Source organism: Bos indicus x Bos taurus, chromosome 5 (assembly GCF_003369695.1).
Source record: "Bos indicus x Bos taurus breed Angus x Brahman F1 hybrid chromosome 5, Bos_hybrid_MaternalHap_v2.0, whole genome shotgun sequence".
Taxonomy (NCBI): domain Eukaryota; kingdom Metazoa; phylum Chordata; class Mammalia; order Artiodactyla; family Bovidae; genus Bos; species Bos indicus x Bos taurus.
Genome location: NC_040080.1, coordinates 106,461,470 through 106,477,819, shown reverse-complemented (window position 1 = coordinate 106,477,819; position 16,350 = coordinate 106,461,470).

Below are 16,350 nucleotides of genomic sequence, written 5' to 3'. Positions count from 1 at the left end.
TGAATCTTCCTAAAAAACAAGACACTCTCAAGTAAGAGACTTCAATTTTTACCTATTACCCACATGGTGGATGTTAGATTTGACTATAGCCTATAGACTATAGTTGACTATAGCCAACTGAAGCCTGCATTTTAAAACTCATCTACTCTGTCCATTTTATGACCTCCTTGCAAGTTCACATGATTTTGGCAGCTTGCAGCTTCTTGCAAGCTGACAGTATGCCTCCCTCAGTTTCTCTCTGACTGCACTGTATGCTGCCCTTAGTCCTTTGGCACATGGCCCTTTCCATAGGGAAGCTCACAACATGGCAGCTAACTTTTTCAAAACTAGCAAGAAGAAGGGTTGGCTTAAAAAGCTGAGAGCTTAATGTTTTTTACTGATATTTACTCAGTCAAAAATTGTTTGTTATTTGTAAACTCCACAAATATTTATTTAAAACATACTTAATAAGCATGGTATGTTCCCGAGCTACAATTAAACAAATCATACCTGACCTTTTATTCTCTATTATAAAGAATAAGACATTCATATAATCATGTACATATCAACAACTTTGCCATATTCTATTAGAAGCAAGTCTCAGGTCCCATCCACAATTCAGTTCAGTTCAGTTCAGTCACTCAGGTGTGTCCAACTCTTTGTGACCCATGAACTGCAACACACCAGGCCTCGCTGTCTATCACCAACTCCCAAAGTCCGCCCAAACCCATGTCCATTGTGTTAGTGATGCCATCCGACCATTTCATCCTCTGTCATCCCCTTCTCCTCCTGCCCTCAATCTTTCCCAGCATCATGGACTTTTCAAATGAATCAGCTCTTCGCATCAGGTGGCCAAAGTATTGGAGTTTCAGCTTTAGCATCAGGCCTTTCAATGAATAATCAGGACTAATTTCCTTTAGGATGGACTGGTTGGAACTCTTTGCAGTCCAAGGGACTCTCAAGAGTCTTCTCCAACACCACAGTTCAAAAGCATCAATTCTTCGGCACTCAGCTTTCTTTATAGTCCAACACTTACATCCATACATGACCACTGGAAAAATAATAGCCTTGACTAGATGGACCTTTGTTGACAAAGTAATGTCTCTGCTTTTCAATATACTGTCTAGGTTGGTCATAACTTTCCTTCCAAGCAGCAAGCGTCTTTTAAATTCATGGATACAATCACCATCTGCAGTGATTTTAGAGCCCAGAAAAATAAAGTCAGCCACTGTTTCCACTGTTTCCCCATCTATTTCCCATGAAGTGATGGGACCGGATGCCGTGATCTTCGTTTTCTGAATGTTGAGCTTTAAGCCAACTTTTTCACTCTCCTCTTTCACTTTCATCAAGAGGCTCTTTCATTCTTCTTCACTTTCTGCCATAAGGGTGATGTCATCTGCAAATCTGAGGTAATTGATATTTATCCTGGCAATCTTTATTACAGCTGTGCTTCCTACAGCCCAGCATTTCTCACGATGTACTCTGCATATAAGTTAAATAAGCAGGGTGACAATATACAGCCTTGACGTACTCCTTTTCCTATTTGGAACCAGTCTGTTGTTCCATGTCCAGTTCTAACTATTGCTTCCTGACCTGCATACAGGTTTCTCAACAGGCAAGTCAGGTGGTCTGGTATTCCCATCTCAGAATTTTCCACAGTTTATTGTGATCCACACAGTCAAAGATTTTGGCATAGGCAATAAAGCAGAAATAGATGTTTTTCTGGAACTCTCTTCCTGTTTTGATGATCCAGCGGATGTTGGCAATTTGATATCTGGTTCCTCTGCCTTTTCTAAAACCAGCTTGAACATGTGGAAGTTCACAGTTCACGTATTCCTGAAGCCTGGCTTGGAAAATTTTAAGCATTATTTTACTAGCCTGTGAGATGAGTGCAATTGTGTGGTAGTTTGAGCATTCTTTGGCATTGCCTTTCTTTGGGATTGGAACGAAAATTGACCGTTTCCAGTCCTGTGGTCACTGCTGAGTTTTCCAAATTTGCTGGCATATTTAGTGCAGCACTTTCACAGTATCATCTTCCAGGATTTGAAATAGCTCGACTGGAATTCCATCACCTCCACTAGCTTTGTTTGTAGTGATGCTTCCTAACGTCCACTTGACTTCACATTCCAAGATGTCTGGCTCTAGGTGAGTGATCACACCATCGTGAACATCTGGGTCATGAAGATCTTTCTTTGTACAGTTCTTCTGTGTATTCTTGCCAACTCTTCTTAACATCTTCTGCTTCTGTTAGGTCCCTACCATTTCTGCCCTTTATTGAGCCCATCTTTGTATGAAATGTTCCCTTGGTTTCTCTAATTTCTTGAAGAGATCTCTAGTCTTTCCCATGCTGTTGTTTTCCTCCATTTCTTTGCATTGATCACTGAAGAAGGCTTTCTTATCTCTTCTTGCTATTCTTTGGAACTCTGCATTCAGATGCTTATATCTTTCCTTTTCTCCTTTGCTTTTTGCTTCCCTTCATTTCACAGCTATTTGTAATGCCTCCTCAGGCAGCTATTTTACTTTTTTCCATTTCTTTCTCTTGAGGATGGTCTTGATTCCTGTCTCCTGTACAATGTCATGAACCTCCATCCATAGTTCATCAGGCAGTCTGTCTATCAAATCTAGTCCCTTAAATCTATTTCTACATTTCCACTGTATAGTCCTAAGGGATTTGATTTAGGTCATACCTGAATAGTTTAGTTGTTTTTTCCACTTTCTTCAATTTCAGTCTGCATTTGGCAATAAAGAGTTCATGATATGGGCCATAGTCAGCTTCTGGTCTTGTTTTTGCTGACTGTATAGAGCTTCTCCATCTTTGGCTGCAAAGAATATAATCAATCTGATTTTGGATAACCTCATAACCTCAGAATGCAGATGACACCACCCTTATGGCAGAAAGTGAAGAGGAACTAAAAAGCCTCTTGATGAAGGTGAAAGAGGAGAGTGAAAAAGTTGGCTTAAAACTCAACATTCAGAAAATGAAGATCATGGCATATGGTCCCATCACTTCGTGGGAAATAGATGGGGAAACAGTGGAAACAGTGTCAGACTTTATTTTTTGGGGCTCCAAAATCACTGCAGATGGTGACTGCAGCCAAGAAATTAAAAGACGCTTACTTCTTGGAGGAAAAGTTATGACCAACCTAGATAGCGTATTCAAAAGCAGAGACATTACTTTGCCAACAAAGGTTTGTCTAGTCAAGGCTATGGTTTTTCCTGTGGTCATGTATGGATGTGAGAGTTAGACTGTGAAGAAGGCTGAGCACCAAAGAATTGATGCTTTTGAACTGTGGTGTTGGAGAAGACTCTTGAGAGTCTCTTGGACTGCAAGGAGATCCAACCAGTCCATTCTGAAGGAGATCAGCCCTGGGATTTCTTTGGAAGGAATGATGCTAAAGCTGAAACTCCGGTACTTCGGCCACCTCATGTGAAGAGTTGACTCATTGGAAAAGACTCTGATGCTGGGAGGGATTGGGGACAGGAGGAGAAGGGGACGACAGAGGATGAGAGGGCTGGATGGCATCACCGACTCAATGGACGTGGGAGTTAGTGATGGACAGGGAGGCCTGGCATGCTGTGATTCATGGGGTCGCAAAGAGTTGGACACGACTGAGCAACTGAACTGAACTGATTTTTGTGTCAACCATGTGGTGATGTCCATGTGTAGAGTCTTCTCTTGTGTTGTTGGAAGAGGGTGTTAGCTATGACCAGTGCATTATCTTGGCAGAACTCTATTAGCTTTAGCTAATTCTGTACTCCATTCTGTACTCCATTCTGTCCTCCTTCATTCTGTACTCCAAGGCCAAATTTACCTGTTACTACAGGTTTTTTTTTAGTCTCCCAGTCAATTAGCCACGTTGAAAGTGCTCAGTGATTTTTTTTTTTTTTTTTTTTGATCATAGCACCAAATTGTGTGTACTCATTCTCTCAGTCATATCTAACTCTTTGCAACCCATGGACTGTGGCCTGCGAGGCTCCTCTGTCCATGGGAATTTCCAGGTAAGAATCAGATCAGATCAGATCAGTCACTCAGTCGTGTCTGACTCTTTGTGACCCCGTGAATCGCAGCATGCCAGGCCTCCCTGTCCATCACCAACTCCCAGAGTTCACTGAGACTCACGTCCATCGAGTCAGTGACACCATCCAGCCATCTCATCCTCTCTCATCCCCTTCTGCTCCTGCCCCCAATCCCTCCCAGCATCAGAGTCTTTTCCAATGAGTCAACTCTTCACATGAGGTCCCAAAGTACTGGAGTTTCAGCTTTAGCATCAGTCCTTCCAAAGAAATCCCACTGGAGCATATTGCCAGTATTTACTGCAGTGATCTTGTCCACACCGGGATTGAACCTCTATCTCCTGCATCTCCTGCATTGGCAGACAAATTATTTACCACTGCACCACCTGTGAAGTCCATTAGTACCAAATTATAATTTACTAAATTTAATTTAGGATTTAATTATTATTTATTCTTGAATAAACCTAAATAAATTTAAACTTTGATATTTAACACAGTAAAAATCCAATGCAATATATTTAAAATATGTGACAAATGGGAGGAAATTACAATAAATTTGAATGTACACATACATATATAAATATGTATAAAGAAAAATTATCGTGTACTTATCCTCTTAGCATTTAAGCTTTCTACTAAACATTAGTTTAAAATATGGGTTTGGCCAATAATTGGTATATCAGTTACATTGAAAGTATCTGCAAAAGACTTTACTATATATAAGAAGGGAGGAAAGAAACAGACACTTAAAAAAAAAAAGGTAAAACTATATGGGGAAATAAATTCAACTTATTAGGATGCCGTGCATGTAACTCTAGATAGTCCTGTAGCAGAGGCTAGCATTCCACCAATTAATTTGTGAGCCAAACAATTAATCAAAGAATTGGAAGTATTTACTGGGGAGCTATACATAGATGCTGGTACTTACATTCTTAGAAAAACACATTCCAGAGGTTTAAACTGCCTGCTAAATCTACCATGTATTACTGGTTGTCAGAGAAAGCACTGTAGCATAAGGGTAATGGAGACCAGATTCACAACCACAAGGAAGAAAATTATTGCTAAGTTAGTAGTAGTCACATTCTGTTAATCTGGATTATAATTTTTAGGCAAATATTTGTTAAAATATATTCATGTGAGTGAAATATATATGCATTTTTATTAAAAGTGCATTGATATCATGTATTAATTTTTTTCACTACTGGAGTGACAATTATAATTAGATCATAAGTTCCTAAACATGTCAGTGACTTGCACAATGTTTGCTAAATAATCTTATATGAAAAAATAAGAGGGAACTCTGTCTTAATTTCATTATACCAAAAAAACAATAGAATGAGCAATCTGACCATAGATTCTTAAGCTAAAAATGAAAAGGGGAAGGGTTGTGCAATAAAACAAATAAGCAAAAATCATAATTATTTCTAGCACAGTTAATGTGGAAATAAATTTGCCTTAAAAATATAAATACTGTTAAGACCAATTAAAATAAGCAAAAATATTCAAATTAGGAGTGAGAGAGACAATATTAACCATATACAGTAAGGTGTTCATTGCTGCTGCTGCTGCTGCTGCTAAGTCGCTTCAGTCGTGTCCGACTCTGTGCGACCCCATAGATGGCAGCCCACCAGGCTCCCCTGTCCCTGGGATTCTCCAGACAAGAACACTGGAGTGGGTTGCCATTTCCTTCTCCAATGCATGAATGTGAAAAGTGAAAGTGAAGTCGCTCAGTCGTTTCCGACTCTTAGCGACCCCAGGGACTACAGCCTACCAGGCTCCTCAGTATATGGGATTTTCCAGACAAGAGTACTGGAGCAGGGTGCCATTGCCTTCTCCAGGTGTTCATTAGAGTATAAAATATAATACTAGTATGTACATATATTAAAATGTAAGATTTCTGAAAATCTAAGTATTATCAATATCAACAAATAAATAGAAATGTTAAATTGATGAAATATTAAGCAAAATGATTCATCATTTGCCAAATAGATGTTAAAGGATATGCACAGGCTGAGATACAATGGTAGGATTTTTTTCAATTTTTCATAAAAAATAATTCTCCTGTAATATGTACTTTTAGGTAATAAAATATATGGACTTTCCTCAATATTATATTAACCCAGAAACAAAGGAAAAAATTCAGATTTGTATAAGCTAAATTCTTACCCTATTTCTCTTCCTCTCTTTTTTTTCCTCTCTACCCCCTCTTTTTTCTCTGTATGTGTATAAATATATATACATTAAGATAAGTGTATACTACATTTGTAGATTTAAGCATTGTTCTGTAAGAAATGGGTAAACCAAATAGAAACATTTAAAGGATATTGGAAACTATCAATCAACTTGTCATAACTGACATATATAATACTTGGCCCTCATAAAAACTGCAGAACACATGGTCTTTTCAAATGTATATGAAACATTCATTAAGATGAGTGTCCCCTGGAGAGGAAAATGGCAACCTACTCTAGCATTCTTGCCTGGGAAATCCCATGGACAGAAGAGTCTGGCAAGCTATAGTCTGTGGGGTCACAAAGAGCTGGACACGACTGAGCATGCACACATGCATACCGAGCCATGTAACATGTCTCAGGACATTGAAAGTGACTGAAAGTATACAAAATGTGTTCTCTGATCACAAGAGAAATCTATAACAAATATATATTTAAAATATGTAGAAAATCTACAAATATAGGAAATTAACTGTGACACTTGTAATCATCCATTGAGAAAAAAAAAAAAAAACATTGCAAAATGAATCGAAAGGCATTTAAAATGAATAATAAAAATATATATAAAATTTTAGGGGATGCAATTGCAGCAATACTTAGAAATCGTCAGTTTTTCATGTTTATCTAAGAATGTTTAATCGATGAGCTATGAATTGTTTCTTTTTAAGGAAGGATTAATTAACATAAAGCAAGCAGAAGGAGAACTGAAAAATATATGAAATAGAAAACAGACAAGCCATAAAGTAAATCAATGTAATATAAAACTAGTTCATTGGGAACATCTCTGGCTGAAGAGAACATAGATTTTTAATACCATGAATGAAACAGAGGCCACCAATAAAAATTTTTCAGTTATTAGATTATAAAACATATTTTGAAGAAAGAATAAATTTACCAACTTTACATAAAATAAATAAGTTTCTTAAGAGAAACAGTTTACCAAGAATAGATTTATTAAATAAATTAAATATAATAATAAATACTTTTCCAGAAAGGAAATTCTGGGTCAATATTGCATAATGGTGAGCTCAAACATTTGATGAAAAATTAACATAACTGAAAACTAAGGAAGAAAAAAAATCAGAAAAAAACTGAATGAAAGATTTTATCAGACATTTCACCAAAGAACATATATGGATAGCAAAAAGCACATGAAAAAATGCTCACACTATTTGTCATTATGGATATGCCCAGTAAAGTTAGATACCACACCAAGTAGAATGTCTAAAATTTTAAATATATATATAACATTAAGTATTGGTGAGTACTGCAATTACTGAAGTTTAATACTTTGAGTTGCAGTATAAATGATTCAGTCACCTTAGAACATAGTTTAGCGAGCTATATAATGTTAGACACATATTTACTCTGTGACCCAGTAGTTCACTCTTAAGTTATTATACAGGCAGAAATTAAAACATAGTTTCTCAAATAATTTATATAAAAACTCATAATAGCTGTATTTCTAGAAGTCACAAACTTGACATAATAACTTAAAAATAAATTGTGGTATATTCATATAATGGACTAATCAACCAAAAAGAAAAAGTGAAGATGTACACATTAACATGATGATTCTCAACAAAATTATGCTAACTGACACAATCCAGACACAAGTATATACATCAATTTCTATTGACATGACATTTTAGAATAGGAAAAACTAGTCTATAGTTATAAATCATATTGATTTCTGTCTTGGGTGGAGGATGATGACAGATTGAAATCATAATTAAGTAATCAGAGTTCTGGCATACAAAATGGAGTCAGATAGCCATTGACGATCTGGTCTCAGACCAGCGCCCGGAACCTGAACTTTCTGAACTATATACAGTACCAAACTTAATTATATCCCCCATCATTTTTAGAACAACATCGACTGGCTTCCTTGGTGGCTCAGACAGCAAAGAATCTGCCTGCAATGTAGGGGACCCAGGTTTGATCCCTGGGTCGGGAAGATCCCCGGGAGAAGGAAATGGCTGCCCATTCCAGAATTCTTGTCTGGAAAATTTCACAGACAGAGGAGCCTAGAGGAGCCTACAGTCCATTGGGTCACAAAAGGTCTGACATGACTGAAAGACTAACACTTACTAGCTGCAACTTTGTTTTATTAATAACTATGCAGCCATTTTGAACTTCAACCAATTCTTGCTTAACCGGCAGCCCTCCTTCTTGCCAGCTGCAATAATAATTCTTGACATACAACTTATGTAATTAACTGTGGCCTTGCAGTTTTTACCTTTTTATAAGTTTCCTCCATTTCTTAGTTGAGTGGAACACATTTCAAGTGCTTCTGGACCTGGTGCTTTTCAGGCTGCAGTCCTAGCAAACCACAAATAGATGCCTGTTTATTTCAGTCAGGTCTTTGTTTCTGAAACTTTGGTTAACGCAGGAAAGAGAATGATGGGAGTAGAGGCACAAGTGGAATTTTAAGCTTTTATACTGTGATTGGTGTAGTGGTTACATGGGTGAATAAATTTATCAAAGCGTATCAAAAATACACTTAAGAATGGATTCATTTTACTGTATATAAAGGATACTTTGGTAAAACTGACTTTAAAAAGGAATTGTGAAAAATCTACATGGACAGAACTATAAACCGAAAATCTCAACAATTACTTAAAAATGCAGAAAGATACTGTACTTCTGGTCCAAGAATTCATTATTGAAAATCTATTTTCTCAATTCACATAATTTTGCAATTTCAATTACATTACTGATTTTTTTCCCCTGACAGTCACAAATGGATTTAAATGTGTATTTGGAAGGAAATAAAGGAAGAAAATAAAGTTTTTTGAAAGAAATGATGATAGAATACTTGCTCCAATAGATATTAAAATGTTCTCTAAAGAGATAATGTTAACAGTGACATATCAGACAAAGTGTAGTAAAAAGCTATAATTTAAAAATGTAAAAAATAAATAAAAATGTATAAATTATAGAACAGTGGCTTAAGTTTTAGTAAAAATACATCTTCCATTACATGTTATACAAATATCAGAAATAAAATTAAATTAATAAACTCAAGGAGTAATTTTATCTTTAATATAAATTAAATACTATATTAAATTTAATTATTTTAATTGAGCATAATTAAACATTTTACATAAAATGTTCATTAAATGAAGATAGACTTTCTCACTATCAAGTCTATATCAAGAAGTCAGACAGGGAAATGATTAATAACTAAAAACAGAACTACCTTGTTTGTGCTTAGTCACTCAGTCATGTCTGACTCTTTGCCACCCCATGGACTGTAACCCACCAGGCTCCTTTGTCAATGGAATTTTCCAGGCAAGAATACTAGAGTAGGTTGTCATTTCCTAACTCAGAGTATCTTCGTGACCCAGCAATAGAACCCACGTCTCTTTGCATCTCCTGCACTGGCAGGTGGATTCTTTACCACTGTGCTACCTGGGAACCAAACTACCATGTGATCCAGCAATTCCACTGCTGGGTATGTATCTGAAAAAAAATTCAAAAAGATATATGCACCTCAGTTTTCTTGCAAGCATTATTTAGAGTTGACAGGATATGGAAACAACCTAAGTGTCCCTCAACAGATGAATGGATAAAGACATGTGGCATATATACATATATACATGTATATATATATATATAACATACACAGAGAGAGAGATGGACCTGGCACTATGCTAAGTGAAATAAGTCTGAGCAAGAAAGACAAATACTGTATGATATTACTTATATGATTAATCTAAAGCATACAGAAACTAGTGAATGCAACAAAACGAAACAGACTCACAGATATAGAGGACAAGCTAATGGTTACGAGTTGGGAGCACGAGAGGGGTCATATAGGGCTGGATAAGGTGGAAGGTTTCTGTACCAGGTGAGCTACCAGGGCTTCACTGGTGTCTCAGACAGTGAAAGATCCCTCTGCAAATGTAGGAGAAGTGGGTTCAATCACTGGTAAGGAATATACCCTGGAGAAGGAAATGGCAACCCATTCCAGTATTCTTGCCTGGTTCTTGGAGAAACCCATGGACAGAGGAGCCTGGCAGACTACAGCCCATGGGGTCACAAAGTCTGACACGACTGAGTGACTAAGCACATACACAGGTGGAAGGTACAGTTGGCTGTAAGATAGGATCAAGGATGCACTCACAACATGGAGAATATAGCCAATGTTTTCTAATAACTAGGCAGAAAGAAACCTTTCAAGATTATATAAAAAATTCAGAGTGAAATTTATTAAAAGAAGTTGGATAATTATTTTTTTTTTCTTTTGGTGTAAAACTTGAGTGTAGTTAAGGGTACTAAACTTAAACTAAACTAAAACTAAAGTGTGCATTCACTGAACTTTGACCTCTGTAACTCAGCCTCCTATTAAGATACAGAATATTATAATCATTTCAGAAAATTCTGCAATATCTTTGCCAGTCAATTTTCTGGCAGGCTGTGAGGCTGTGAGGCTACTAATGTCATGATTATTTTTCCATCATATGTTACTTTCAGAATTTCAAGTAAAAGAAATCACACATATACTGTTTTCTATACGATGTTTTAGCCAGGGTTTTGAGACTCATCTTTGTTGCTTTATATATCAGCCATCAGTATCAGTTCAGTTTCTCAGTTGTGTCCTACTCTTTGCAAGCCCATGATCTGCAGCATGCCAGGCCTCCCTGTCCATCAGCAACTCCCGGAGTTTACCCAAACTCATGTCCATTGAGTCCGTGATGTCATCTAACCATCTCATCCTCTGTCATCCCACTCTCCCCCTGCCTTCAATCCTTCCCAAAATCAGGGTGTTTTCATGAGTCAGTTCTTTGCATCACATGGCCAAAGTATTGGAGTTTCAGCTTCAACATCAGTCCTTCCAATGAACACCCAGGACTGATCTCCTTTAGGATGGACTGGTTGGATCTCCTTGTAGTCCAAGGTACTCTCAAGAGTCTTCTCCAACACCACAATTCAAAAGCATCAATTCTTTGGCACTCAGGTTTCTTTATTCTCCAACTCTCATATCCATACATGACTACTGGAAAAACCATAGCCTTGACTAGTTGGACCTTTGTTGACAAAGTAATGTCTTTGCTTTTTATTTATTTTTAATTTTATTTTATTTTTAAACTTTACATAATTGTATTAGTATTGCCAAATATCAAAATGAATCTGCCACAGGTATACATGTGTTCCCCATCCTGAACCCTCCTCCCTCCTCCCTCCCCATACCATCCCTCTGGGTCATCCCAGTGCACTAGCCCCAAGCATCCAGTATCGTGCATCGAACCTGGACTGGCATCTCGTTTCATACATGATATTTTACATGTTTCAATGCCATTCTCCTAAATCTTCCCACCCTCTCCCTCTCCCATAGAGTCCATAAGACTGTTCTATGCATCAGTGTCTCTTTTGCTGTCTCATACACAGGGTTATTGTTACTATCTTTCTAAATTCCATATATATGCGTTATTATACTGTATTGGTGTTTTTCCTTCTGGCTTACTTCACTCTGTATAATAGGCTCCAGTTTCATCCACCTCATTAGAACTGATTCAAATGTATTCTTTTTAATGGCTGAGTAATACTCCATTGTGTATATGTACCACAGCTTTCTTATCCATTCATCTGCTGATGGACATCTAGGTTGCTTCCATGTCCTGGCTATTATAAACAGTGCTGCAATGAACATTGGGGTACACGTGTCTCTTTCCCTTCTGGTTGCCTCAGTGTGTATGCCCAACAGTGGGATTGCTGGATCATAAGGCAATTCTATTTCCAGTGTTTTAAGGAATCTCCACACTGTTCTCCATAGTGGCTGTACTAGTTTGCATTCCCACCAACAGTGTAAGAGGGTTCCCTTTTCTCCACACCCTCTCCAGCATTTATTATTTGTAGACTTTTGGATCGCAGCCATTCTGACTGGTGTGAAATGGCTTTTTAATAGGCTGTCTAGGTTGGTCATAAGTTTCCTTCCAAGGAGTAAGCGTCTTTTAATTTCATGGCTGCAGTCACCATCTGCAGTGATTTTGGAGCCCAGAAAAATAAAGTCAGCCACTGTTTCCCCATCTATTTGCCATGAAGTGATGGGACCAGATGCCATGATCTTAGTTTGCTGAATGTTGAGTTTTAAGCCAACTTTTTCACTCTCCTCTTTCACCTTCATCAAGAGGTTTTATAGTTCCTCTTCACTTTCTGCCATAAGGGTGGTGTCATCTGCATATCTGAGGTTATTGATATTTCTCCCAGCAATCTTGATTCCAGCTTGTGCTTCTTCCAGCCCAGCGTTTTTCATGATGTACTCTGCATATAAGTTAAATAAGCAGGATGACGATATACAGCCTTGACATACTCCTCTCCCAATTTAGAACCAGTCTATTGTTCCATGTCCAGTTCTAACTGTTGCTTCTTAACCTGCATACAGATTTCTCAAGAGGCAGATCAGTGGTCTGGTATGCCCATCTCTTGAAGAATTTTCCAAAGTTTATTGTGATCCACACAGTCAAAGGCTTTGGCTTAGTCAATAACCAGAAATATATGTTTTTCTGGAACTCTCTGGCGTTTTTGATGATCCAGTCGGTGTTGGCAATTTGATCTCTGGTTCCTCTGCCTTTTCTAAAGCCAGCTTGAATATCTGGAAGTTCACAGTTCACGTATTGCTGAAGCATGGCTTGGAGAATTTTGAGCATTACTTTACTAGCGTGTGAGATAAGTGCATACATATTTTTTAAAAGTGTCAAAAAGGGAAATGAAAATTTCAATTCACAGTTAAAATTCTAGACCTTGAAAATAATAGGAAAAGTTAAATGAAAATAATGTATGAATATGGAAAATGAAATATTGTCATCTATAAAATACAAAGCTCTTCCATATTAATAAGTGATGTCACAGTAGATATGAATGAATATTTTACAGAAAATTTAAGAAATAAATTCTAAAAATATAAATGTCACTTTGTGTTACAGTACAAGTCAATGAGATGGATTTTAACCAATGCAAAAGACAAATATTTTCAATGCAATAATAATTTCCAGTATATTTTAAATGGGCATTCTCAAAAGACTATTTGTAGCAATATAAATTGGTAAAATTTTTGAAAATTCTTCTTCAATGTCTGAAGTCACTCAGTGTTCAAATTCTTTTCTAGCAATCTTCTGAGTATTTTTACAGAGGCAAAAATCAAAAGTGTGACAAAATTTTATGTATACTGAGGCTAATCACAGTTATTTAGATAAACTTCAAATATAATATTCAATATTAAAAAAAGAGTTTCTTATACTTGCATAGTTTATATAACCAACATTATATGGTAATCTAAAGCAAAAGTGTTAGTCAATTAGTTGCGTCCGACTCTGTGAGACCCCGTGGACTGTAACCCACCAGGCTCCTCTGTCAATGAATTCTCTAGGCAAAAATACTGGAATGGGTAGTCATTCCCTTCTCCAGGGGGCTTTTCTGACCCAGGTCTCCTGCACTGGGGGCAGATTCTTTACCATCTGAGGCACCAGGGAAGCCATTATATGTATGTATACACATATTTTATTTTTGCATTGTAATATGTGTAAATCATAATGAAACAATTGTGAACATTTCTACATTGTGTTTCTTTAATTCTACACAGTACTAATTAGAGAAGACATTGCAAAAATTGTGACAATGCAGAGACTATTAAACAGTAAAATGAATTATTAAACATGTAATAAATGTGATTTGGTTTGTCAATAAGAACTGATAATTTCTAGCATTGTTTGATTTGATTTACTGAAATTTTACATCAACTTGATAGATTAAAGCTATAATTTTGTGAGCTTTTCACCTTGAGAAGTAAAGGGGAATATTTTTCCATACTGACAGTTATTTAGCAAAAGATAAAGAATTTTTTATGAAATCTACTACTTTAGAAACACAAGATGTTCAGCATTTCTGTACTTATTGGAATGTTTTTTATTATATAGTAATAATTAAAAAGTACAATTACAGTCAAGACAGAAAATAATCTTATTTGTGTTGATTTTCTATCTCCCTCTCTACTTTGGATATTTTAATTCAACACCATGAAAAAGTGAATGGGAAATTTCTTTATATTAGATGTTAAATCAAGGAACAGATTTGCTATATATCATGTCTTAAAATACCCTCAATATAAATGTTGTGCTCATGGCCAGTATTAACAGCCATCTTCATTCTTTTTTTTTTTTTTTTTAAACTTTACAATATTGTATTAGTTTTGCCAAATATCGAAATGAATCCGCCACAGGTATACCTGTGTTCCACATCCTGAACCCTCCTCCCTCCTCCCTGCGCATACCCTCCCTCTGGGTCATCCCAGTGCACCAGCCCCAAGCATCCAGTATCGTGCATCGAACTTGGACTGGTGACTTGTTTCATACATGATATTATACATGTTTCAATGCCATTCTCCCAAATCTTTCCACCCTCTCCCTCTCCCACAGAGTCCATAAGACTGATCTATACATCAGTGTCTCTTTTGCTGTCTGGTACACAGGGTTATTGTTACCATCTTTCTAAATTCCATATATATGTGTTAGTATACTGTATTGGTGTTTTTCTTTCTGGCTTACTTCACTCTGTATAATAGGTTCCAGTTTCATCCATCTCATTAGAACTGATTCAAATGTATTCTTTTTAATGGCTGAGTAATACCCCAATGTTCATCGCAGCACTGTTTATAATAGCCAGGACATGGAAGCAACCTAGATGCCCATCAGCAGATGAGTGGATAAGAAAGCTGTGGTACATATACACAATGGAGTATTACTCAGCCATCTTCATTCTTGACTCTCGTTTGGACATTTTAGTGAGAAGATGAGGTTTTAACAAATGCTGCTAGCTTTAAAAACACACACACACACACACAAAGTGATATAAATGTTACATTTTTAGGTAGAGTTTCACTTTAAAAGCTATTTTTAAGTTGGAGGATTGCTTTTAACTGGAAAACAGAAAACCTGCCAAGCATATGTCATAAGTGGATATTTTTAAAAAATGTTAGTAAATTCAGTCACTGATTGATACGCTTTGAAAGACTGTTCACTTAGGAGAAATCCCTGTTTGCAGTGCTAGAGCATAAGATGGAAAAGGAGAGGAAATAAACTAGCTTAAATCATTTACAGAAGATTTGCAGAGGCAGTAATAATTTTACCTTTAAAAAATTATCAGTGAATAAAATTAGTGCTGGTGAAACCAAGGGATAGAAGCCAAGTACATGTTGGCTGGTGTTCAGTCTATTGCCTCACATCTCTGCCAACAATACTTAGCTCTGACCTTGAAACACCTGTTTGTTAGAAAGGACTGTCTGTCAAATTGAAATACGTAAAAATTCCTCTGTGCTTTGAGAATGAATAATAGAATGAAGTCCTAAACTCTCTTTTCTTCTATAATCTGAGCAGTTAAACAAAATTTTTAATGATTAAGCTAATTGGTTAGTTCATTAGCCATCTTTTCAGTTACCAGATTTGTGTTTATAGGAAATATATTATTTTAAAATGTAAAACAAACCAAATAAAAACTTCCTAAGGAGGATTAGAAATTGTACAGTATTTATTTATTTAATGCATTTAATTAATTTATGTATTGTAGTATCAGATCACTTTTCTATATACTTAACACATTATAAATCAACCATACTATTGATTTTTAAGATTAAGATTTTTAGATTTTTAAGATTATTCTCCATTATAGGTTATTATAAGATATTCAATATAGTTCCCTATGCTCTGCAGTAGATTCTTCCATTATCCTTCTCCACCTTTCCCCTTTGGTAACCATAAGAATACTTTCTACTCTGTGAGTCTCTTTCCATCTTGTAAATAAGTTCATATATATATATATATATATATATATATTTTAGATTCCATATATAAGTGATACAATGTGATACTTGTCTTTCTCTCTCTGATTTCCTTTACATTGTATGATGATAATCTCTAGGTCCATCCCTTTATGTGTAAGTGTTATTATTTCTTTTTTATGGCTGAGTAGTATTCCATTGTAAATGGAGAACAGTTTTGCCACAAATCACATATCTTTTTTTTTTGGGGGGGGGTGTGTCCATCACCTAGAGTAAAGGAAACAAAAGATAAACCAAACAAATGGGACCTAATTGAACTTAAAATCTTTTATGCAACAAAAGAAACCCTAA